Genomic DNA, 27,532 nt, shown 5'->3' with positions numbered 1-27,532 from the left:
CAGAGAAGCAACAGCTAAGAGAATTCGGCACCACCAAACCAGCTCTACAACAAATGCTAAAGGAACTTCTCTAGGCAGGAAACACATGAGAAGGAAAAGACTTACAATAACAAACTCAAAACAATTAAGAAAATGGTAATAGGAACATACATATCGATAACTACCTTAAATGTAAATGGATTAAATGCTCCAACTAAAAGACACAGACTGGCTGAATGGATACAAAAACAAGACCCGTATATATGCTGTCTGCAAGAGACCCACTTCAGATGTAGGGACACATACAGATTGAAAGTGAGGGGATGGAAAAAGATATTCCATGCAAATGGAAATCAAAAGAAAGCTGGAGTAGCAATTCTCATATCAGACAAAATAGACTTTAAAATAAAGACTATTAGAAGAGACAAAGAAGGACACCACATAATGATCAAGGGGTCGATCCAAGAGGAAGATATAACAATTGTAAATATTTATGCACCCAACGTAGGAGCACCTTAATACATAAGGCAAATGCTAATAGCCATAAAAAGAAAAATCGACAGTAACACATTCATAGTAGGGGACTTTAACACCCCACTTTCACCAATGGACAGATGATGCAAAATGAAAATAAATAAGGAAATACAAGCTTTAAATGATACATTAAAGAAGATGGACTTAATTGATATTTATAGGACACACCATCCAACAACAGCAGATTACACTTTCTTCTCAAGTGCTCAGGGAACATTCTTCAGGATAGATCATATCTTGGGTCACAAATCAAGCCTTGGTAGATTTAAGAAAATTGAAATCACATCAAGTATCTTTGCTGACCACTATGCTATGAGACTAGATATCAGTTACAGGAAAAAAACCTGTAAAAAATACAAACATATGGAGGGTAACGAATACACTACTAAATACCAAGAGATCACTGAAGAAATCAAAGAGGAAATCAAAAAATACCTAGAAACAAATGACAATGAAAACACGATGACCCAAAACCTATGGGATGCAACAAAAGCAGTTCTAAGAGGGAAGTTTATAGTAATACAACCCTACCTCAAGAAACAAGAAACAGCTCAAATAAACAACCTAAACTTATACCTAAAGCAATTAGAGAAAGAAGAACAAAAACCCCCCAAAGTTAGCAGAAGGAAAGAAATCATAAAGATCAGATCAGAAATAAATGAAAATGAAATGAAGGAAATGATAGCAAAGGTCAATAAAACTAAAAGCTGGTTCTATAAAAAGATAAACAAAATTGATAAATTAGCCAGACTCATCAAGAAAAAAAGGGAGGAGACTCAAATCAATAGAATTAGAAATGAAAAAGGAGAAGTAATAACTGACACTGCAGAAATACAAAGGATCATGAGAGATACTACAAGCAACTCTATGCCAATAAAATGGACAACCTGGAAGAAAAGGACAAATTCTTAGAAAAGTACAACCTTCCGAGACTGAACCAGGAAGAAAGAAAAAATATAAACAAACCAATAACAAACACTGAAATTGAAACACTGATTAAAAATCTTCCAACAGGGCTTCCCTGGTGGTGCAGTGGTTGAGAGTCCGCCTGCTGATGCAGGGGACACGGGTTCGTGCCCCGGTCCGGGAAGATCCACATGCCACAGAGCGGCTGGGCCCATGAGCTATGGCCGCTGAGCCTGCGCATCCGGAGCCTGTGCTCCGCAACTGGAGAGGCCACAACAGTGAGAGACCCGTGTACCGCAAAAAAAAAAAAAAAAAAAAAAAAAATTCTTCCAACAAACAAAAGTCCAGGACCAGATGGCTCCACAGGTGAATTCTATCAAACATTTAGAGAAGAGCTAACACCTATTCTTCTCAAACTCTTCCAAAAAACTGCAGAGGGAGGAACACTCCAAAATCATTCTGCGAGGCCACCATCACCCTGATATCAAAACCAGACAAAGATGCCACAAAAAAAGAAAACTACAGGCCAATATCACCGATGAACATAGATGCAAAAATACTCAACAAAATACTAGCAAACAGAATCCAACAGCACACTAAAAGGATCATACACCATGATCAAGTGCGGTTTACCCCAGGAATGCAAGGATTCTTCAATATATGCAAATCAATCAATGTGTTACACCATATTAACAAATTGAAAGAGAAAAACCATATGATCATCTCAATAGATGCAGAAAAAGCTTTTGACAAAATTCAACACCCATTTATGATAAAAACCCTCCAGAAAGTAGGCACAGAGGGAATTTACCTCAACATAATAAAGGCCGTATATGACAAACCCACAGCCAACATCATTCTCAATGGTGAAAAACTGAAACCATTTCCATTAAGATCACGAATAAGACAAGGTTGCCCACTCTCACCACTATTATTCAACATAGTTTTGGAAGTTTTAGCCACAGCAATCAGAGAAGAAAAAGAAATAAAAGGAATCCAAATCGGAAAAGAAGAAGTAAAGCTGTCACTGTTTGAAGATGACATGATTCTATACAAAGAAAATCCTAAAGAAGCTACCAGAAAACTACTACAGCTAATCAATGAATCTGGTAAAGTAGCAGGATACAAAATTAATGCATAGAAATCTCTAGCATTCCTATACACTCTTGGTGAAAAATCTGAAAGTGAAATTAAGAAAACACTCCATTTACCATTGCAACAAAAAGAATAAAATACCTAGGAATAAACCTACCTAAGGAGACAAAAGACCTGTACTCAGAAAACTATAAGACACTGATGAAAGAAATTAAATATGATACAAACAGATGGAGAGATATATCATGTTCTTGGACTGGAAGAATCAACATTGTGGAAGTGACTAAACTACCCAAAGTAATCTACAGATTCAATGCAATCCTTATCAAACTACCAATGGCATTTTTCACAGAACTACAACAAAAAATTTCACAATTTGTATGGAAACACAAAAGACCCCGAATAGCCCAAGCAATCTTGAGAAACAAAAACAGAGCTGGAGGAATCAGGCTCCCTGACTTCAGAGTATACTACAAAGCTACAGTTATCAAGACGGTATGGTACTGGCACAAAAACAGAAATATAGATCAATGGAACAGGATAGAAAGCCCAGAGATAAACCCACACACATATAGTCACCTTATCTTTGATAAAGGAGGCAAGAATATACAGTGAAGAAAAGACAGCCTCTTCAATAAGTGGTGCTGGGAAAACTGGACAGCTCCATGTAAAAGAATGAATTTAGAACACTCCCTAACACCATACACAAAACTATACTCAAAATGGATTAAAGACCTAAATGTAAGCCCAGATGCTATAAAACTCTTAGAGGAAAACATAGGCAGAACATTCCATGACATAAATCACAGCAAGATCCTTTTTGACCCACCTCCTAGAGAAATGGAAATAAGAACAAAAATAAACAAATGGGACCTAGTGAAACTTAAAAGCTTTTGCACAGCAAAGGAAACCATAAACAAAACGAAAAGACAACACTCAGAATGGGAGAAAATATTTGCAAACGAAGTAACTGACAAAGGATTAATGTCCAATATATACAAGCAGCTCATGCAGCTCAATATCAAAAAATGAAACAACCCAATCCAAAAATGGGCAGAAGACCTAAATAGACATTTCTCCAAAGAAGATATACAGATTGCCAACAAACACATGAAAGGATGCTCAACATCACTAATCATTAGAGAAATGCAAATCAAAACTACAATGAGGTATCACCTCACACCAGTCAGAATGGCCATCATCAAAAAATCTACAAACAATAAATGCTGGAGAGGGTGTGGAGAAAAGGGAACCCTGCTGCACTGTTGGTGGGAATGTAAATTGATACAGCCACTATGGAGAATAGTATGGAGGTTCCTCAAAAAACTAAAAATAGAACTACCATACGACCCAGCAATCCCACTACTGGGCATATTCCCTGAGAAAACCATAATTCAAAAAGAGTCATGTACTGCGATGTTCATTGCAGCTCTATTTACAATAGCCAAGACATGGAAGCAACCTAAGTGTCCATCGACAGATGAATGGATAAAGAAGATGTGGCACATATATACAATGGAATATTACTCACCCATAAAAAGAAACGAAATTGAGTTATTTGATGTGAGGTGGAGGGACCTAGAGACTGTCATACAGAGTGAAGTAAGTCAGAAAGAGAAAAACAAATACCATATGCTAACACATATATATGGAATCCTAACAACAACAACAAAATGGTTCTGAAGAACCTAGGGGCAGGACAGGAATAAAGCCGCAGATGTAGAGAATGGACTTGAGGACATGGGTAAGCTGGGACAAAGTGAGAGAGTGGCATGGACATATATACACTACCAAATGTAAAGTAGGTAGCTAGTGGGAAGCAGCCACATAGCACAGGGAGCTCAGCTCGGTGCTTTGTGACCACCTAGAGGGAGGGTGGGAGGGAGATGCAGGAGCGAGGAGATATGGGGATATATGTATATGTATAGCTGATTCACTTTGTTATAAAGCAGAAACTAACACACCATTGTAAAGCAATTATACTCCAATAAAGATGTTAAAAAAGAAAAAAGAAAGAAAGCATACCCAACCAAAACAGCAGTGACTGAAAGGAACTTGAAGGAAACAGAAAGCATTGCAGGAAGCAGAAGACAAAAGACAAAATACTGCATCCATAAAACAAGAACAAAATTCTAAAACTAAAGTAAACCAAAATAAAAACCCTCAGAGAATAAGAAAGTTCTCTATTAGAAATTTAAATTAAGGAATTCAATCAAAGAGTTGTTTAAAAAAATCTAGAAGAGATGAACAATAGAGAAAAAAAGACAAGAAAAGGGGGTAATCAATTCATGAAGTCCAACATCTAATTATTAGAATTCCCAGACTCACACTATTGTGCTCCCAATAAACAAAGACATACGGTTTCTACTGTAATTGAATTGCCAACAAATCTCAGAAATTTCAAAATTAGTAATGAGTGAGGAAAAACTCCAGCTTCTCACATATTCCAATAGAATAAAAAAAGTAAAAGAAAAAATCCAACTAGCAAGATAAATCCTGTGTGGCTGTGGATATTCATTTTTATTTTGCAGGATTTTTTTTCCTAAAGACTTTTCTTAGATGTCTGGAAACAGAAATCCTGATTACACGTTGTGGCATTGCTATAAATAGTTTATATTTGGACTGCTTTCTAGTAGTGTCCTAAAATATCAAACTATATCATGTTGAAAATAAGCAATAATGGAAATTATGACATACCTAATTGCAGACGAAATCCTCCCTTTTCTTAGATGCAAGCATGGTTTGCTGTCATTTTACTCTCTGCCCTTTTGATTTTGACCAATTTTTATGGACATTAATGAGAGCTTAGAAACCCAACCAGCCAAAAATATAGAGTCGTGTCATTATAGATCAAAGCCTCTGAGGAGGCAGAATGGTCCTTAATTATTAGCTTACTGTGGATGCATAGCAATGCATTCAATAAGATTAAAGAAAACGGAGCTTACTCGGTCATTTATTTTCTTGACTTGCAACCCACTGTGAAAATAATATCAAAGAAAACCATTTCGTCTTTGTTCTCTTTGTCTGAGTTTAAATTACAAAACTTCTGGGCAAGGCTCTCAGACAACCTCTTCCTTGGTTGGCAAGGCCAGGCACTGGGCTGCTTAGAAAATAGCTGGGTTTTCTCTATGTGTGAAAACAGAAGGCGAGGACAGCCAAAGCCCACATAATCCTCCTCAGACATGGTGGGCCCTCGGGGGAGATCATTAGCAAACATGCTTCATTTGAAAATCTATTTTAACATTTAGAAATTATTTGCACCATATTAGCTTTTGGCCCGAGCTTTTTATTCCTCAGCATATTTGTCAGGATCCCCACGGGAGGGGAGTTGGGGGTGGTGGCAGCTGGGAAACTTTGAAGCAAATGGAAAATGAACGTGAACTGGTTCTGTCCTAGTGAGGAACAGCAGCGCGGCTCCTGACACGCCCTCTTGCCCCACTTGATCTCACAAGCTACTTTCCCAGCCAGGAGGCTGGGGTCTCCCCATTCCGCTTACACTCACATCCATGGCCAGTCCACCCAGGCTGATGGGCTTACATCAGCTCTTCCCTCACTGAGCTCTACCTCACTTGAGGTTCTCTTGACCATCAAGGTCACACACGCAAATGCCCAGGAGGGCCGTACAGGTGTTCAATGGGGCTTAGTGGAGCCCCCATGCCCAGCATGACGAGGCAGCCCAGGCTCAGCAACAGCCTGGGTAGCCATGCTGGAAGGCAGGCTTACTTTTTCCAAGCCTTTTAATTCTTTAAAGGCAACTGGAAATCAATAAATTTTTGGTCAACTCTCTCAATTTTTAAATGGTGGCTTAAATATTGTAAAAACACTGTGTGGCCTAGTGAAACTGAACCTTCAGGCCAGATTTAGCCGTCAGGTTGCTAATTTGCCAATTCTGCTCTAGGTTTTATAGGAACATCATCAGAAAAAAAGGGGATGGCAGTCCACAGGTCCATAGTCAAATACATCTGGGAATGGTACATATTACACCCTTCTCAGATATTTGTATTAGTAACTCATGATCTTCTGGTGTTTAAAACACACACAAATAAAATCTGGTTTTTGTTTGTGTTTGTTTGTTTAATTCAGTGTTCTCCAAGTTTATTTGAACATTGAATTCATTCTTCTTTTTTTTCTAATAAATTTCTTTCTTTCTTCACTTTTTGGCTGCGTTGTTTTTTTCATTGCTGGGCGCGGGCTTTCTCTAGTTGTGGTGAGCGGGGGGCTACTCTTCTTTGCGGTGCACGGGCTTCTCATTGCATTGGCTTCTCTTGTTGCGGAGCACGGACTCTAGGCTTGCGGGCTTCAGTAGTTGTGGCTCGCAGGCTCAGTAGTTGTGGTGCACAGGCTTAGTCGCTCCACGGCATGTGGGATCTTCCCGGACCAGGGCTCGAACCTGTGTCCCCTGCATTGGCAGGCAGATTCTTAACCACTGTGCCACTAGGGAAGTCCCACCATCGAATTCATTCTTACAAATCTTTTTCTGGCATTTTCTTACAACTCTGACTTCAGAGTTAGATAAAGCTATAAAATCCTCAATTAACTGTCAGTTAAATAGCTGTAAGAATTTAGGTCCCAAAAGGAAGATTATGAAAACAATTCAGTATAGAATGAAACAGAAAACAGAGTAGTGGAGTTTAATCCACAAATGTAGCCAGCTGGGTGGGAAGGGCCCACCTCTGTGAGGTCTAGGATGACATAGTAGTTTCTTAGTGATTAAGGTTTTTTTTGTTTGTTTGTTTTTTGTTCTTTTGCCACACCACGTGGCTTGCAGGATCTCAGTTCCCCAACCAGGGATTGAACCCGGACCAGGCCAGGGCAGTGAAAGCCTGTAACCCTAACCACTAGGCTGCCAGGGAACTCCCTTCAATTAAGTATCTTTTAACCTTGGGAAGATTTAGCAGCAAAACCAGAAATGTTTAAGAGACTCAAATCCCATATTATTAATATTTTTGTTTTGATGAACCTGTAGGAAACTGGTATTTTATATACTTGTAATGTGAAGAAAATTGGCATAATAAAGTAACAAAATAGATTCGTGACTCTAATTTAAAATGAAGAACTGAATAATTGACTTTGGTGGTTTCATGTTGAAATTTTACTGTTTATAAGTAGCATTGGAACATATTTAAGAGAACTTAAGGTTTACCCTGTTTGTATGCTTATCATTATATTTATAAGAATTATTAGTATTCTGAAAGTTATTTTTTCTAATCAAATAAAGTACTTTAAAAGGAAATGAAATAGATTAAATTATAAAGGCAGTTTAAAATGCTAAAAAAGGTTTAATTAGGTTTTTAATAGGATAAACATTAATCTTTAAAAATGATTGTTAGATAAAATAATATGTCTGGAATTTGTTTCAAAATAATGAGTGGAGAAAATGATAGGAATTTAAATGTAACAAGACTGACCCATGAATTGATTTTTTTTTTTTGCGGTACGCGGGCCTCTCACTGTTGTGGCCTCTCCCATTGCGGAGCACAGGCTCCAGACGCGCAGGCCCAGCGGCCATGGCTCACGGGTCCCACTCCTCGCGGACCGGGGCACGAACCCATGTCCCCTGCATCAGCAGGTGGACTCTCAACCACTGCGCCACCAGGGAAGCCCTGAATTGATCATTTTTGAAGCTGGGTGATGAGCACATGGAGGTTTATAACGTTCTTTGCACCATTTTTGTATCTGTATTAAATTTTTCTATAATGCAATTTTAAAATTTGTTAAAATCTACTAGATCAAAAATATAATGTTTGTAATTTTATAATGCTAGGTATTTTACAACAGACAACAGTGAAATGGATGAATAAATGAATGAATGGATGAATGACATGGCCACCCTGTGAGGTAAGGTACTGTCACTTCCTTTTCACAGATTAAAACGAAAAACAAAACTAAGGCCAACTGAAATTAAGAAAGTTGCCCTTAATGTCTTGACTGTTAGCTCCAAGAGCGTGGAGATTGTATATTTAAGTTAACCTTACAACTTGTGAAACCAGGAATTTCAAACACATGAGGAAGAGAATGGGGTCAAGTTCCAGAGGCAACATGGCAGAAACTCAGGCCCTTCCCCATAAAGATATGAATCTCAGTTATAATTCATTTCCAAAACACAGATCTTCCCAGCTCTTCTGAGGGAGCATGGTTGCCTCCATACAAATAAGGAATGGCATTAAGGTACAGAACGAAACCATGGGTTGAATCACAAGCAGGTGGCCCTGAGCAGAAAAACAAAATGTATCCTACATCTCCTCAGGAATAACTAATTTAGGAAACACAGTACAGGAACACTCATGCCTCTTTGCAGCTCGTGGTTTATTTTTAAGGGATTAAAAATATTTGCAAGTCAAAGCAGACACTGCTCTTCTGCTGCCTTATAACTTTCTTCAACTCTAATGTAGTGTGTTCACTAAGAAGCAGGAGCAACGTTTGAGTGATGGCCATAGGGGGTGTTCGAAAAAACATTTTTTTCTCTTTGAGCAGAACTCAAGAAAGTCTATCATGGCAGGAGGGCTGCAGTGCTACAGTCATGGAGGAGGGCAGCATTTCAGAATAAAAGCTCTTACTTTCACCATCATAAAAAATTCAAATTTCAAGTAAAATTTGAAACCTTTACTAAGATCCTCCCATCCATCATAAGTGATCCCTTTACATCCTACAAGAAACACATCTGAGGATTCTTAAATAGTTACCCAGCAGTGGAGGTATGTGAGGGGTGCTGGTGGCAGGGGACAAGGGGATGAATTCCAAAGCATTTGTAGGAAAAGAAAGCCCTCCTGAAGTCCAAGAGTCACATTGCCCCCCTCTGGACCTTTGTAGTCTTCACACAAGTGAGATGATTAAAACCCCATAAGCCTGCATGAACCTGCTGAAATAGGATAGTGGAATTCCCTTTTCCCCTCACAAACAATTCAGAAAGCCAGATTTGAAGGTTTCTAATAGAGGTATTAGAAGACAACCTAGGAAGGGAGAAAGGGCATCAAAGGAGTAGGTGTTGACATGGGGGTGGGGCTGAACTCAGGAAGTTTGACTCATAATTTTATCTCCATTATTCCCCCCATATAACACGTACTACTAGCTATCCTTTCTCAAGTGCCTACTATGGGCCAGGAACCAAATTTTTAAAATCCTTCTGACAACCTTCCAGCCAGGCCTAGAATATCTGTGTCTCTAGTGGCTCCTGCTTAGCACCACAGTTTTACCTTTTCCTCTCTAAGTTTTCCCCAACCTGTGAAGATGGCTTCTTTCCCATTTCCTTCTAGAAGCATACTTGAAGTACTCCTGACCACACTGCCACTCTCCTGTGGCACCTGAGATCTGCATCCACAGTCTGGTCCTTGACTTCACATTTCTTCCATTTCATTTGTGTGAATCAAGCCCCCTCGCAGCTCTCCTCAAGAGCAGGGTCCGCGTGCGGGGGTCACGTCCATTCCCCTAGGTTCCCCACCACCTAGGACAGTGCTGCTCACACTGGGCTTGACGACTCACATGATGACTTTATCTCCACCTGGTTTCTCTGTAGGGGAAATGGCTCGTACTTTGGGTAGCAGTCTCTCATATTTACTCTAAAGTAGGAAGACCAAGCTTCTGACTTTCTTCTCCAGGCTTGCTCTCACATATTGGGGACTGGCAACACATGCTTCTAGCTGAAGCCGAAAACCTGGACTCCTCTTTTTATCTTATATCTCATGTTCAATCTGTCAGCAGATCTCACTGGCTCTATTTTCAAAATATATCCAGAACACAATCCCTTTATCCCATTATTACCCAAACCACAGTCATCCCAGTATTACCATTGAGTCCAAGCCACCAACAGCTTTTGACTGGATTATAGTTACAGTCTCTGCAGCTGGTCTCAGAGCTTCTGTTTTATCTGGCACCCACCAGCCAGGTAAGATAGAAGCTCTGAGATCAGCTCAGACATCGTCTGTTTCAAACAGAGCATCCAGGAAGATCCTTCTAAAAGACGTCAGATCATGTCACTTCTCTACTCAAAACCCTTGGATGGCTTCCCTCTCACTCAGAGTAAAAGCTAAGACCCTTAAAATGGCCTTCAAGGCTCAGCCCAATGTGATCCCTTTCTTCTTTGATGTCATCTCTTCCAATCTCCACCTCACTCACCCCACCCAGCCGCACTGGTCTTCTCACTCTTACTGGAGGGCACCAGGCCTACTCCTCTGCAAATTCCTACTGATCCCTTAAGGATCATTTTAGGTGTTACCTCCTTCAGGTAGCTTGTGTACCTACACACCTAAACCAGGTGGAGTTCTCTTTTGTACTTCCAACATCTGTGGCTAGCACTGTGACTTTCTCCACCTCTTTGTACTATTATGACTTCTATGTTGACTGTCTCTCTCATAAATCAGATTTTAAGCTCCTTCAGGGTAGTGATCATATTTGACTTATACGGACTATATTCATAAGAGCTACAGTAATTGAGACAGTGTGTAAGGATAGACCAAAAAATCAAAAGAGAGTCCAGGAATTGACCCATATATACGGTCAATTGATTTTCCACCAAGGCGCCAAGCCAATTCAGTGGGGAAAGGCAAGTCTTTTTTAACAAATGGTGTTGGATCTACTGGATGTCTGTGTAAATAAAAGTTGAACCTTGACCTTTATCCCACACCAGGCACAAAAATTAATCCGAGATATGTCACTGACTTAAACATAAAACCTAACACCATAAAGCTTCTAGAAGTATATCTCCAGGACTTTGAAGTAGGGCAAGTTTTTTGGACTGGATACAAAAAACACAAACAGTAAGAGGGAAAAAAAATTTGATAAGTTTGACTTTATCAGCATTTAAAATTTACGGGTATCAAAAGATACCATTAAGAAAACCAGCAGACAGATCAAAGACTAGATTATATATCCAGGACTCTAAACAGTATTTGGCACACAATAAGAGCTCAATTAAATATTTGTTGAGCAAATGTATAAAAGATCTGGCTCTTTTCCACCAGAATACATGGATATTCTAGCGGGTACAGCCAGCCGAGGTGTCAATATCCTACGACTATTGAGTGGGCAGTGCTAGTTAGAGGGGAAATCTATCTTATAGGAGGAAGAAAAGTTATCAAGATTCACTAGTAGAACTGAAACGTGTAGTCAGCAAATTTAGGAGAATGTGTACAGGGCACCAGGACCTGTAGAAAATCAGACAAAATAAGGTGTGAATAACAGTAGAACACTCACATACGGAAATTAGCTAAAAACAGAGGAAGAATTTCACCAAATGGAGCAGAAGGCATATGCCTCATTCTTCGTTGCCTAGGTAATGCTAATGATTTTATAATGAGAAACACAGATGCTGTAACTAGCAAATAAGCTGAAGCTACAAGTGATCTACCGTAGATCTTAAGAGGCTTGAGAGTTCTATCACAGGCAAACGGCGAGGTCAGGAAGGGAAAATTTTGAGTTAGTTCAAAAAGGGCAAAATTGATCCTGCACACTTGAGACTGCTTCTGGACATGGCATAGACCTAGGCTGACTGTACATTCTGGTTTGCCTAATACTGTCCATGCGTTTCCCAATGTGATTAATATTACCTCCTTTCTGTATTCTCAAAAGTGTCATTGGGGCTTCCCTGGTGGCGCAGTGGTTGAGAGTCCGCCTGCCGATGCAGGGGACACGGGTTTGTGCCCCGGTCCGGGAAGATCCCACATGCCGCGGAGCGGCTGGGCCCGTGAGCCATGGCCGCTGAGTCTGCGCGTCCGGAGCCTGCGCTCCGCAATGGGAGAGGCCACAACAGCGAGAGGCCCGCGTACCGCAAAAAAAAAAAAAAAGTGTCATTGTTTGGATGATATATAATGTGATCATTTTACTTAAATGTGTTATTTCTTCCTCTTACTTTGGATAGTTAATGAGGATAAATAATTGTGTAGCTGCATATCCACTGTTATTTGTTTTACCTGATAGCATCCCTCCCTAGAAGGCACCTCAGGCCAAATAAGAGCGAGCGCTCACTTTCCTGACGACCAGTGTAAGACTGTGTTGACAAATGTATAACCTGATGTTTAGACTGCTTCCCTGCTCCTTGCTGTAACCAGGTGAGTTCGGCAGTAGAAGTCTTCAGTGTAATTATTTTGAATTAACATAGCTCTAGTCTACTCCTAAAACCACTAATTATATCAATACTTTCTTTTAAAGACATGGAAACCAAGGCATGAAATGATCCGGTTAAATGACTTGTCTGGGATCATTCAGGGTGAAAAATCTAGATAAGACTCCTATTTATGATAAATGTATTTTCAGCTCACCATCACCACCATCATTCATTCATTTAGCAAACATTTATTAAACACCTATTATGTGCCCAAACCCCCCTCTCCACATGATGAGTTTACTAAGGCTCCAACGACCTGGACACTCACTGTGCGTGCCTGGCTTAAAATAGGCGATCTGCTGCTGAGATAAGCACATTGGGTACCGATGTTCGGTGTTTAAAGTGTGTTCTATGTTTCAACTGAGAAAATTGACCGGAAGGGACCCTGCAGTTCTACAGTAAGACAAATCTTAATTGTACAAGTGAACTTTAAGGGTCCAAGCAATGCAAGTGGGTTGTGGAACACTTATGGGGAATAGGGGAGTAGGGGGGAAGGGGCGGTTCTTGCATTCAGCGATGGAAATAAACATCCAACCTTTCTACTGTATCTTTCTAATCTAAAGATTTTCTTTTAAACCTTAAAAAAGAATCTTTCATGACGCTGCTCTTTTACATGATACAACCAGCTAGGAACAGCCATTAATTAGTGTTTTGAATGGCTCATACATTTACATTAGAAACATCACCTTTGGTGTCTTTGATTCCTGAGCCCATTGATCTGCCATGGCTTTGAAATCTCAGGCAGGAATTCATTCAGATCAACCTAATTTGAAAGAAAAGCAACTGCTTTCCTGCCCTCTGAATTATCCATCCAGGGGGCTCCTCTCTGTTCTGGTAACCTCTGGAGTAAAGCTCGTTTTTCAGAGGTAGAAAACAGCTCTTTACCACAGTAACCACATAACAAAATGAAATAAATATATATAAGAAGAGAGTTGTTGCTTCTCATTCACTCAAGCTGTAAAATAAATAAATACATATATACATAATTGGCTGCTACTAAGGAGAAGCCTAGATAGATATGTAGTATGGAAAATGGGAAGTCTAAACTTTTATTGAAATTTACTGATAATCTCAACTATTCTAGTCTTTGTTTGATAACAATTATTACATCAATAATAATAGTTAGCTCTTACATAATATAATACATACGATGGGGTGGGCACTATTCTAGGTGCTTTATGTGTATTAACCATTTAATCCTTACATGAATTCTCGGTTTTACAGAAAGGGAGGTCAGGTGACTCCACCCATCCAGGATTCAAGCCCAGGCAGGGAGGCTCCAGTCTCGGGGCTCATCTTCACCACCACAGCGGGCTATATAGTTATTTCCAGAATGTTTTTACAATACAGTAATTTTTTATGTCTAGGACTTAATATTTGGCATAAGGAAAGCTGAACACTTTGTTCTATGCAAGCTTTCAATAAATGTTGTGGGTGAATGAATGAGTATACAAATGTAGGAGATCACAGGTTTTCTCTCAGTTGCCTCCGCCAATCACTAATAATTTTCTTCTTCCCCTTCTCACTGCCCACCCTCCACCCTACCAGCTTGGTTAATGATAAATTTATTCTGTCTTCCCTCTGCTCAGTCTTAACCAATAGGCTTGCACTTCTTATCCTTCAGTAATTGGACATCCTGCTTAGGACCCACAAAGGGAGCAGGTGGTCCAGGCAGTCCAGTGGGGATGTGGGACACAAGGTGAGACCCCAGGAGAAGCACCAGTTTAGAGCCAGAGGCACTGAGAAGAGACAGAGATTGTATTCATTTGGGGAACACAGGGACTTCTTCTTTATTTAAAAAAATATATTTTATTTATTTGGCTGCGCCAGGTCTTAGGTGCGGCAGGCGGGATCTTAGTTGCGGCAAACGGGATCTAGTTCCCTGACCAGGGATCGAACCTGGGCCCCCTGCATTTGAAGCACAGAGTCTTAACCACTGGACCACCAGGGAAGTCCCAACACAGGGACTTCTAAGACTGAAACTCTCTTGCCTCATCCTCCAAGATCTGCACCAGCCATAGGATGCATCATTCATTCATTCAACATTTATTGAGCATCTGCTATGTGCCAACACCGTGTTAAGCCTCAGACACATATGGCACTGAATAAGAAAGACACTCTCACTTCTTCTCATTATGATTATTACCTCTCCCCCAATACACACAAGTCACGCAAACTTATTCTCTTAATCTTAATCTCTTCATTACTCATCTCTACATCTTATTGGGACTGTCTCTCTCTGGGACTTCATTGATTGTCTGTATGGAGATCATTATTCATTCATTTATATATTAAATGAGCATCTACTATGTGACAAACACTGTTCTAGGTGCAGGGGATATGATAATGAAACAAAGTAGAGAGGATTTCTTCACTCAAGGGGTTTGTAATAATCCTCAAGTCTATCTACACTTGCTATCCTTTCTTCTCTCAGCTTCTTTAAAAGACATTAAATCATAGAAATGAATAATTATAACAATATGCTGTTTTATTTTTAGTATATAAAGATACAATAGTTATAACAATAATAGTACAACAAAGAGGAGGAGGGAATGGAGCTATAAAGGAGTAAAGTTTCTTGATTTCACTAAAATTGAGTTAGTATAAATTTAAACTAGGTTCTGGGAGTTCCCTGGTGGTCTAGTGTTAAGATTTGTGTCGAGAATCTATAAATAAAATAACTCAATTAAAAATAAAAAGATAACACAAAAAATAACTCAAATAAAAAGACAAATAACCCAATTAAAAATGGGCAAAGGGGATTTCCCTGGTGGCGCAGTGGTTAGGAATCCGCTTGCCAATGCAGGGGACACGGGTTCGAGCCCTGGTCCGGGAAGATCCCACATCCGCGGAGCAACTAAGCCCGTGCGCCACAACTACAGAGCCTGCGCTCTAGAGCCTGTGAGCCACAACTACTGAGCCTGCATGCCACAACTACTGAAGCCCGTGCGCCTAGAGCCCGTGCTCCACAAGAGAAGCCAGCGAGATGAGAAGCCCGCACACTGCAACGAAGAGTAGCCCCTGCTTGCCACAACTAGAGAAAGCCTGGGTGAAGCAACGAAGTCACAATGCAGCCAAAAGTAAATAAATAAATTTATTAATAAATAAATAAATAATAAAAATGGGCAAAGGATCTAAATAGACATTTCTCCAAAGAAGATATACAGATGGCCACTAAAAACATATAAAGATGCTCAACATCATGAGCCATCAGGGAATGCAAAACCACAATGAGATACCACTTCACATCCACTAGGATGGCTAGAATAAAAAAGACAGGTAATAGCAAGTGTTAGAGAGGATGTGGAGGAACTGGAAACTTCATACACTGCTGGTGGGAATGTGAAATGGTGCAGCGCCTTGAAAAACAATCTGTCAGTTTTTAAAACAGTTGAATATAGTTATCTCATAAACTAGCAATTCCTCTCCTAGGTATATACCTTAGAGAAATGAAAACATGTCCACACAAAAACTTATATACAAATGTTCATAGCAGCATAATTCATAATAGCTAAAAAGTAGAAACAACCCAAATATCCATCAACTGATGAATGGATAAATAAAATAGCTCCATTCCCTCCTCCTCTTTGTTGTACTATTATTGTTACAACTATTGTATCTTTATATGTTAAAAATAAAACAACATATTGTTATAATTATTCATTTATATGATTTTTATTTTATTTATTTATTTAATTTATTTTTATTCATCAATAAAAAGAAATGAAGTACTGACATATGTACAGCAAGGACAAACCTTGAAAACATTCTGGTAGGTGAAAGAAGCAGTCATAAAGGACCGTATATTGTATGATTCCATTTACATGAAGTGTTCAGAATAGGCAAATCTATAGCAACAGAAAGTAGATTAGTGGTTGGCTAGGGCTTAGAGGGAGGAGCTGGGGACACTGGCTAAGCAGAGCAACATTTCTTTTTAGGGGTAATGAAAATATTCTAAAACTGATTGTGGTGAAGTAAATATGCACAGCTCTGTGAATATACTGAAAGTCATTGAACTGTATACTTTAAATGAGTCAATTGTATGGTATTTGAATTGCATCTTAATAAAGCTGTTAAAATACATTTGAAACAATTAAGGGAATTAAAATGTTACACTAGAAAATACTCACTTAATGCAAACTACCCAGCCAGCTGCCTTCAAATCTTTTACCTACTACCTTGACCATATTTTTGGATTAAATACAACCTTCTGATTCCAGACCATTCATGTTCCCTTTCTGCCATTCACATTTCTGCGCACATCTTCCATCCCAGCTCACTTTCTGTTTTTTGGCTGCGCCGCATGGCATGTGGGACCTTAGTTCCCGGACCTGGGATTGAACCTGCACCCCCTGCAGTGGAAGAGTGCAGAGTCTTAACTACTGGACCACCAGGGAAGTCCCTCCAGCTTGCATTCTTAACAGCTATCTCCCCTTTCAGACTTTTATTTAGATTTTGCCTGCTGTTCTTTGCCTACACTGTTCAAAATGGCTAGAACAAAGAATTACAGAATGTTAGAAACGGAGGACACTTCAGTGGTCCTTCCCTCCCAGCCCTTCACTTTAGGGCTTAGGAGACAAGGGCCAGAGAGATTACATGACTTGTCCCTAGTTCCCAAAATACTTCGTCTTTGGCCCACCTCTTCCCAAAAGCCTTGATTCATTAAGCCTTGATCCCTTATCTTTCTACCCAACCTCTGACACCATTCTTTATTGTACTACTGAACTGTACCAAATGCATTGATCTCAAGATGTCATTCACATTCAAACACAAATTTTGCATCCCAGAGGGAAAAAAGCAGCGCTTTTATCTCCATGGCTACTATATCTGCCATCTCAGCTGCTGTAGCTTTTTCTTCTTCTGTTGTCATGAACAATTTAAAATTCATAGGAGTATGGACACCAAGGGGGGAAAGCGGGGGGTGGGGCGGTGGGGGATGAACTGGGAGATTGGGATTGACATGTATACACTAATATGTATAAAATAGATAACTAATAAGAACCTGCTGTATAAAAAAAATAAAATAAACTTTCAATAAAATAAAAGAAAATTCATAGGAGGCTGGCCTCAAACCAGCCAGGAGCAAACACAGGGAAAACCCCCCACCCGGTTTCCATAAAGGACGGTCCCTCAACTTACTTCACAGAAAACCATTCCTGAGGTCTTCAGTAAAGAGCAATCTAGCCCACAGAAAATACAGCATCTCCACATTTTTAAATGCTCTCGGGAAAGAAAATGGTAATAAAGGGTATTTACATGTCTTTATAGGTCGATACCAGTAGGTATACTAGGATCAAAGATTAGTTGTTTTTTTAAATCAACTAAATATTCATCTGGATGAGAAATAGAACATCCTCTAGGGAGGCAGGAAATTCATAAATCATGTAGGTATAAGCAGTCATTCTGGATTTTACATGAAGAAAAAATACATTAAATACATTAATGTATTTTATGTATACATATGTATGTATGTATAATGTATAAATACATTATAAATACATTAATAACTGGCCTTCTGTGTGAAGGGAGTAACATAGTAAATAATAATGTAAATCCATTAAAGAACATGAGCCGTGAAGTCAAAGATCACGCAGGCCTACCTGGCTTGGAAAAGCAAAATGCACTGCTCTCTAAAAGGAGAGGAAGGGCCCTTCTGTCTGGCTGCGCCTTTGCTGCTCCAGGAACTGCTGAGCACAGGCATCTGCACAGAGGACCTTGGCGACTGAAGAAGAGAAAGGCAAATGTAATTAGAGACGCTTTCTTCCCCAGAGCGGGAACAATCTGGGGCTGGTTGAAGAAGAAGTGATTACACAGTGTTGGCGAGGCAGTTTAAGGGGCACCCACCAGGGAGCCAGGAGGCTTCTGGAGCCAGTTCTGAGAATTACATACTGTTCCATGGTGCTTGCTAATTGACCCGGTATTTCAGGCTGAAAATATTTCCCCAAGGAGGTGAGTGACAGTAGATAACAAGGATCTCATCTCATGGGGCAGCCCACAGAGCATGAGCTTTAGAGACCAGGTATTATTATTATTTGAATGTATAAAACTGCAAAAAGATCACAGACTGAACACGGAAAGATTCTGAATTATGCATCAAGAAGATTTCTGCTGTGATTCTCAGCCCACACTCCCCCTCTCCTCCCTGCCCTGTATTACTTTAGTTTGAATTTTATGAATTATTTATCATTGTAAAGATAAGGGGTATGTACAGATCTATGAAATGGGCACATCTCTGAGAGCTTCATGATAACAGTCACTTCATTTAAGTGGCCATCTACGCACACATAGGGAAAGATATCTACAAAGTGCAGGAAAAGTTCTGGATGCGCAGTACCCGACTGTTGCCAAGGAGGAGGGAAATGAAATAGGGGACGAGGTGGAGAATTCAAGAAGCTCTTTCACATTTCACCCTGTATACTTCAGCGTGTGCTTCTGTTGTTGTCGCTATTTGGACTATTTATGATTATGACAGCGATTTTCTTGGCTTAAGGACTAAAAGTATACGTTTACCTCCACCGATTTCTGGGGAACACGGCCTCTCTCTGGTGACTGTGTATGTAAAAGTAACTCACCTCTGATACAGTAAACTGGCCTACCCACGTGGCATGGTCTAGGCCAGCATTCCAAAGCTGAGATTTTCCAGAATTGTGAGTTCAGAAGTAGGGTGACTTGGAAAGAAATGAAACCTGGCACTTTGTGTCAAGTGGTTGAAATGGTGACATAATTACCAACTGACTGTAGAATACACCCCCAGGCAGAAGGGGGTGCTCCAATCTTGGTGATGAAAACGATACATGGCACTATGGGGCCAGTATCTGACACCAGGCCTGGAGGAACACGAAGAGGGAGTTAAAGCCCTCATGGAGAATATTAGCTGGTGTGCACCCTGCACTTGTTTTTGTTTCTCTCAGTTAGGGCTTTGGGAATCCCGAAGAAAACAGTATAATGAGCTCTAGTCCCAGGATCATGGGGGGAATTCTCTTCCCAACTGAGTTATGGATATTTCAGAATATTCAGAAACAATCCCAGAGATATATTTAGCTGCTGCCTGGGGCCTTTTGTTCCCAGACAGATTTGGGGGCTGGCAGTGGCTGATGACATGATGCATGTCATCGGGATAAAGCTGTGTCTCCACGGGCTGCATCTTCTCCTTCTGTCACTGAGCCACAGTTCCAGAGCAAGTAAGGGGACCAGGTTACCTTTGCACAGAGAAGCCACCTACAAGGGGAGGATGAGAGATGGGTGAAAGGAACGGGGGCCCCTGCTGAGCCCTCCTATCCGAGCCAAGGTTGTGTCAGGAGTCTCATGACAGAGCTGTGCTGAAACGGTGGTTATGTCAGAGGTTGAATCTGGTCCTGAGGATTTTAAAGTCTGTGAGGGATTTATTGGGGGCCCTCGGATGAGGGCATTTTAAAATACCCGTTGGAGCCTGGACTAAGTGCAAAGGATGGAGGCACTCTGCAGAGGGAACAGATGCTGGAAGGGTGCCTGCCTGGGAGGGGCCACGGCCAAATGTCAGCCATGATGAGCAGTAGAAATCCAAAGGCAGGGCACGACCCTGCCACCCAAGTCAGAAGTCTCGGCGCCGTCCCTGGCTTCTCTCTTCCCCTCATCCATCACTCAGTCCTGTTGATTCTCCCACTTCAAACCACTCCAGTCTTTTTACCCATCATCCTGACCACCGCCTGTACTGGGCAGGCTGGATCCCACAAGACACAGTGATGCACATGCTTTAGGGCACCAGCAGACCAGGGCACCAAAGAGAAGAGGCAATAGAAGTCTTAAAATATTTTGATATTTGACATAATTTTTTCAATGCATCTAAACAACCATCATAAGAAACATCAGAACTTGGGTTCTATTATTCTTATTTTATGGTTAGCTCTGCTTAAATTTTGAATTGCATGTGGGGGATGAAGGTGATGGTCTTTAAAGGTGTCAATCCCACCCGGTACCTAGTTGGCTGAAACAGCCTTCTAGCGGGCTTTTCTACTTCCTGTCTTGCCCAGTCAACTTTATTCTCCAGGAGACCACCTGCAGGATCTTTCTAAAATGTAGCTATTACTTTCCCACTTAAAATCCTTCATTAAAATGACTGCAGGAGGCCACTCTCACCTTCTGAGATGGCCCGCACTCTGTCTGTGGAGTGTGTTTCTCTCTAAATAAATCCACTTCTTACCTATCACTTTGTGTCTCGCTGAATTCTTTCTCCGATGAGACATCAAGAACCTGAGCTTCATTAAGTCCTGAGACCAGAAATGTGAGCAGCTTGAGGGCACGTGGGCAGCACCCTGTGCCTGGACAGCCCGTACGGGGGCCCAGAACGGCGGCCTGAGCGTGCAGGTGTGCGGCCCGGCGCTGTCCCAGTAGTGGAAGTTCTCGCTCAACCCGCAGCAGCAGCTGGGGAGCCGCCCGAGTCCTCCCGCGCCGTCGGGCCCCACGAGGAGCACGTTATTGATTCCGTTTCTCAAACTTTCCGAGAAACTATGTATCTCAGTACTCCATCAGGGTCTGAAGGTCGGAGGACCTCAGCTCCGGGCGAGCGGCCCCGGAGCGACGAGGGCAGGGAGTTTCTCCCTCCCTTCCTCCCCACCCCACCACCCGCCGCCCCTGCCAGCCCAGCGCCACCGCGGATGGATGGTGGGAGCCCCACGCCTGCGGGCGGCAGGACCGGGAGGGAAGGGGCAGCTGCCGCAGCACAGCAAGGGGAGCTTTCCAACCTCCACTTGGATCCACTGACATCACGTACGGTTTCCACGCCGGTCACGGTCAAGGTCCCGGTCTTGGCATTTTCCCTGCCCCGCCCTCCCGACTGTCTTCCTAGAGCAGACCCCCTTCCACGTGGCGTACCTGCTCTCTCTGGATACGAACTTTTCTATGGTGGGACACTGAACACAGAGAGTTATAAGAAAGGATGTACGGTCACAGTTCCTACGGTTTCTGTAGGTCACCCTCGTCTTGTAAATTCTCCACAAAGCAGATCACAGCTGTGAGGAGGAGGGGCTGAGCCCTTCGGGGCCAGAGGGAGGAAGTGGCCTCCTAGTGGCTCCTCCCCGGAGCCTTATAGAGGGGTAGGTGCTGCTGTGGCCGCCACACTGGGGGGCTAGCGCTGCCCTGAGGCCCAGACCCCGGCTTCTCGTTTTGGCTTCAGCTGCGAGTCACGTCATGCTTTGTGCTGGAATCCACTTTTTTTTTTTTTTTTTCGGTACGCGGGCCTCTCACTGTTGTGGCCTCTCCCGTTGCGGAGCACAGGGTCCGGACGCGCAGGCTCAGCGGCCATGGCTCACGGGCCCGGCCGCTCCGCGTTATGTGGGATCTTCCCGGACCGGGACACGAACCCGTGTCCCCTGCATCGGCAGGCGGACTCTCAACCACTGCGCCACCAGGGAAGCCCGGCCCCATAGTATTTTAAGCAGGAGAGTCACTCTTTCTTCTCGCCTTGCCCTTTTTCCCTGAAACATGTTATACAACCCTCAGGTGAGATGGGCTCTCCCTATACCTGGAGGAAAGGAGCAGCCTCATCTCTGAAGACAAAGGGTCATAAAGAAGAATCCTAACAAAGAGGCTTTGCTAAGTTTCTACATGTTGACTACACTCAACTCGTACTCCTTAGCCTATCATATTCCTCCATGACTGTCAAGTCTTCATCAAACCCAGTGTAAAACACTCAGGCCTGTTTCTTTGGGTCTTCATTTCTTTATGAAGGCTCCCATGTCACATAAGATGTATATTAAATAAATTTGTATCCTCTTCTTGTCAGTTTAATTTCCAGACCCAGCCAAACTTTTCATCCCTTATAACCCTATATTTGAGACATATCAAAACACCTGAGGTCTCATAAACATCCCAGGCTGCTTCATGCTTCTCTGCCTTTGTACATGACATGCCCTCTACAAGGACTGTTTCCATGACCCATTCACCATCAAACCTCCGAAACTCCATCCGTCCGTGAAGTCTTCCTTGACTCTCTTACACCCACGGGGCTCTCAAGAGTATTTCATGCATCCCTCTGGGTACATCTGCCTCTCTGTGGTGTCACTGTTTGTGTGCACATCTCTGTCTACCTGTTTAGACAATGAAGGAACTGAGAGCAGAGATGTTCTATTCCTTTTCTATCTCTGAACAGTGCCTGGCACAACATAGGTACCCAATGCATGTTTACGGAGTAGAAGAATTAACCAATGAATTAAAACAGGTTTATTTTGTTGGTAAGCAGAAAAATCATTTTAAACTCTTGTTTTACAAGAGATTAATTTCATTCCTTTTCTTAATTTCAGTCACCTAATGGTTGAAATTCTACGTATTCAAATTAAGACTACATTCCATTCTCTTTCCTTTCCTTCTTTTCCCTTCCCTTCCTTTCCCTTCCCTTCTGTTCTCCTTCTGATACTCCTCGCAAGAATTTAGCTCCTCCTCTGGTTTTCCCCCATGAACTCCAACATTTTCCTTCAACATCTTCAAATCCTGTCTGGTGTTTGAGTTACGTGGGTACGTATTTGTCCTCCTGAGCGGAACGTGGGTTTCTATGGGGCAGGTCCTCAATCTTATTAATTTCAGGATTCTGGGCACCCAGTACCCAGGAGGAGTATATAAATGCTGGCTGAAATGACTTGAATCGGACAGATACTTTAAAAGGTAGTGTGGATCTTGGAAGATACAGGTATTTCTCTAACAGACATCCTTCTCTGGCTGAAAAAAACAAAAAACCCACCACAAACAACTGTTGTATGATGAAGAAGAAAAGGCAAAAATCTAAAAAAAGACAACCAAACAAAAACCAAAACTCTTCAAGTGCTGTCTCCTAAAACAAGGGCAGGTTTGTTACAAGTGCCCCTCACCCGAGCACCTCTGGCTGGAAAATTTCTGAAACCTTGTGAGTTTGAGGAGATGCCCTACTGCTTTTGAACGGCACTCTAAGGTTCCCAGTGAAGCACACCTCCAATGTGGGTAGACATTCCTAAGTAGGTTATTTGAGTTGGAGGCATCCAATGTTTACAGACCAACGCTTGCTCCAGCCCACAGACAATAAAAACAACCCAATTACGGTCTCCCTTTGGAAGGCTACTGAGGTTAAAATGATCACAGTACAAGTAAAGAAGGCTCCGTTTCCCTCTGTTTTTATTTTAAGGGTGTGACACGTTAGTAGCCTCCAGCAGATTTTGCTGTGTTTTAAAGCATGAGAAATAATCCCTGCTCTATTTTCAAGACCTTCTCTGCACTCCTCAGTTCCTCCAAAATGGTTCTGCAAATAGACACACCCATGCACTTGCCTTTGCCCTTCTCCCTACTCCTTGCCTTCTTTGTGTTTACACTTCCCCATGGGAGCCAAAACCAACACTAATTAGTGGTGAATTAAATCCTACCACTAGGACACTAGAGGATCAGTGTTTACCCAGGATTCCAAGGCATCCCTCGTCCCTTGTCCCAAGCTCAAAGACTCACAGTTAAATAGGCAGCCCTGAAAGGAATTCTGAGATCTGAATCTATTATGCAGTTTATTCCTAAAACTTTACCATCCCTATCGTAAAATATTCTTTCATGCCCAGGTAGCCTGACATACCCAACTTGCCCTGACTGGAGCACACTTGCTCCTTGTCTCACTCAGGCTTCAAGACCCTGCTGAAGTATCACCTTCTTGGTGTTAGACCAGACAGAGTTCGCTGTTCCACCCTAATCACTCCCACTGAAATTCATTTCTTGATATTCTCAAATCTTATCCTGATGTTCTGTCTTGCTATCTCATATCCGATAACCTATCAGCTCATATTCTAATTATGTTTGGCCTTTCTAGACTGACCTCAGCTGCTTGTTTACCTTGTATCCTTAATAGTCCCCAGCATCTAGTCCTAGGATATGGTAGGCGCCAGAAAAATATTTGTTTTAAAATAAAGAATTAAAACAATATACGAAAGGTGAAGTAACATAAATCTATAAACGACAAACGAATAGCACCTTTGGAAGGACGACTGCAAGCAGTCATGCTTTTAGCTGGTGTTAGCATAGTCTTACTAGCATTTTATTCAATATGACAGAGAAGGTATACTAAAAGCTACTTTTATAAGCAATTACTATATACCAGACACTGTGCTTTTATATTATTGATTAGTCATTATGACAAACCCCGTAAGACAGATATTAAAATTCTCATTGCACTGATGAAATAACTAAAGTGTATAGAGGCTGAGGAATTTGTCCAAACTCAGAGAGCAAGTGAGTGTCAGGGCAGCATGGACGCCAGGCCCTCCTGACTCCACTGGCTGCCTCCATGTGGTCCACACTACAGCAGAACATAATGCTCAAAGGAACAAGCCGTTGCCCTGAGGTCCAAGCTTGGGCGTGAGTTACAGATAGCAGCAAGGGCAGACAGGAGAATCAGAAAGGAAGAGTCTTTAAAGTGCTTTGTTTCCTAATGAACCACTGGGCCTGATGAATATCAGTGACAGTAAATATACAAATGGAAGTATCTTTTATTCACAACTACGTAATAGACTTGCCTTCCCCATTGCAAGTACCCTACCTGACTTGATGAAACTCTAGATAACCCTATGCTATTGGATGACAACCTACACAGAGAAAGATCAAAATGGTTCACTATGATTATTATTATTGCTAAACAAGTTCAAATGTCCCAATGGAAGTTATAAATAAATAAGAATACACAGCAAAAAAAAAAAAAAGAATACACAGCAATACTTGCTGTATATGTATACACCAGAGAAGAAACAAGCTAGATCACAGCTCAGGCCATCTTGGAATAGAATACCTGTTGAAATTTAGCAGACTGCACAAAAAAGTGAAATTATAAGCCAATTTCGCTCCCTAACATAAATATAAAAAATGTAAAATATATAGTAGTAAATGAAATCTGGCAGTATATTTATAAAAGTATGACCAGCTAAAACTTCTCCCAAGAAGGTAAGCACGGCTTAACAATAGAAGATGTGTATATTTAATTTGACACGTGAATCAATTAAAGGAGAAAAATAAAAGAACAGCTCAGCAGGTGCAGAAAAAGCATTCGATAAAACTGTACACTCGAGCTATTTGCAAGGATTTGGTTCAAGATGGTGGAGTAGAATGACATGCACTCACTCCCTCTTGCAAGAGCACCAAAATCACAACTAACTGCCAAAAATCATTGACAGGCAGACACTGGAACTCACAAAAAAAGATACCCCACATCCAAAGACAAAGGAGAAGCCGCAATGAGATGTTAAGAGGGGCGCAATCACAATAAAGTCAAATCCTATAACTGCTGGGTAGGTGACTCACAAACTGGAGAACAATTATACCACAAAAGTCCACCCACTGGAGTGAAGGTTCTGAGCCCGTCAGGCTTCCAACCTGGGGGTCCGGCAATGGGAGGAGGAATTCCCAGAGAATCAGACTTTGAAGGCTAGTGGGATTTGATTGCAGGACTTCAACAAGATTGGGAGAAACAGAGACTCCACTCTTGCAGGGCACACACAAAGTACTGTGTGCATCGGGACCCAGGGGAAGGAGCAGTGACCCCATAGGAGACTAAACCAGACCTATTTGCTAGTGTTGGAGGGTCACCTGCAGAGGCAGGGGGTGGCTGTGGGGACAAGAGGACAAGGACACTGGCAGCAGAAGTTCTGGGAAGTACTCCTTGGCGTAAGCCCTCCCTTTGCCCACCATCAGCCCCACCAAAGAGCCACTAGGCTCCAGTGCTGGGTTGCCTCAGGCCAAAAAACCAACAGGCAGGGAACTCAGCCCCACCCATCAGCAGACAAGCAGATTAAAGATTTACTGAGCTCTGCCCACCAGAGCAACACCCAGCTCTACCTACCACCAGTCCCTCCCATCAGGAAGCTTGCACAAAACTCTTAGAGAGCCTCATCCAACGGAGGGCAGACAGCAGAAGCAAGAAGAACTACAATCCTGCAGCCTGTGGAAAGAAAACCACATTCACAGAAAGACAGACAAAATGAAAAGGCAGAGGACTATGTACCAGATGAAGGAACAAGATAAAACCACAGAAAAACAACTAAATGAAGTGGAGATAGGCAACCTTCCAGAAAAAGAATTTAGAATAATGATGGTGAGGATGATCCAGGACCTCGGAAAAAGAATGGAGGCAAAGATCGAGAAGATGAAAGAAATGTTTCACAAAGACCTAGAAAAATGAAAGAACAGAGATGAACAGTACAATAACTGAAATGAAAAATACACTGGAAGGAATCAATAGCAGAATAACTGAGGCAGAAGAACGAATAAGTGACCTGGAAGACAAAATGGTGGAATTCACTGCTGCGGAACAGAATAAAGAAAAAAGAACGAAAAGAAATGAAGACAGCTTATGAGAACTCTGGGACAACATTAAATGCACCAACATTCGCATTATAGGCATCCCAGAAGGAGAAGACAGAGAGAAAGGACCCAAAAAAATATTTGAAGACATTATAGTCAAAAACTTCCCTAACATGGAAAAGGAAATAGCCACCTAAGTCCAGGAAGCACAGAGAGTCCCAGGCAGGATGAACCCAAGGAGAAACACACCGAGACACATAGTAATCAAACTGACAAAAATTAAAGACAAAGAAAAATCATTAAAAGCAGCAAGGGAAAAAAGACAAATAACGTACATAGGAACTCCCATAAGGTTAACAGCTGATTTCTCAGCAAAAACTCCACAAGCCAGAAGTGAGTGGCATGACATATTTAAAGTGATGAAAGGGAAGAACTTACAACCAAGATTACTCTCCCTGGCAAGGATCTCATTCAGATTTGACAGAGAAATCAAAAGCTTTACAGACAAGCAAAAGCTAAGAGAATTCAGGGCCACCAAACCAGCTCTACAACAAATGCTAAAGGAACTTCTCTAAGTGGGAAACACAAGAGAAGAAAAGGACCTACAAAAACAAACCCAAAACAATTAAGAAAATGGTAATAGGAGCA

General features: G+C 41.7%; 1 protein-coding gene across 2 annotated transcripts in view; it reads right to left on the bottom strand.

Annotated features, from left to right (window-relative positions):
* NIM1K (NIM1 serine/threonine protein kinase) overlaps positions 1-27,532 on the bottom strand; it is a 72,893-nt gene that overhangs the window by 29,869 nt on the left and 15,492 nt on the right. For both annotated transcript variants that reach the window (XM_030882003.2, XM_060295751.1), the window contains exon 2: positions 18,214-18,335. The gene's annotated coding sequence lies outside the window, so the exon portion shown is untranslated. The remainder of the gene's footprint in view (positions 1-18,213; positions 18,336-27,532) is intronic.

Source organism: Globicephala melas, chromosome 3 (genome assembly GCF_963455315.2).
Source record: "Globicephala melas chromosome 3, mGloMel1.2, whole genome shotgun sequence".
NCBI lineage: Eukaryota > Metazoa > Chordata > Mammalia > Artiodactyla > Delphinidae > Globicephala > Globicephala melas.
The sequence above is the reverse complement of the archived record's forward strand: the minus strand, read 5'-3'. Positions and strand labels throughout refer to the sequence as shown.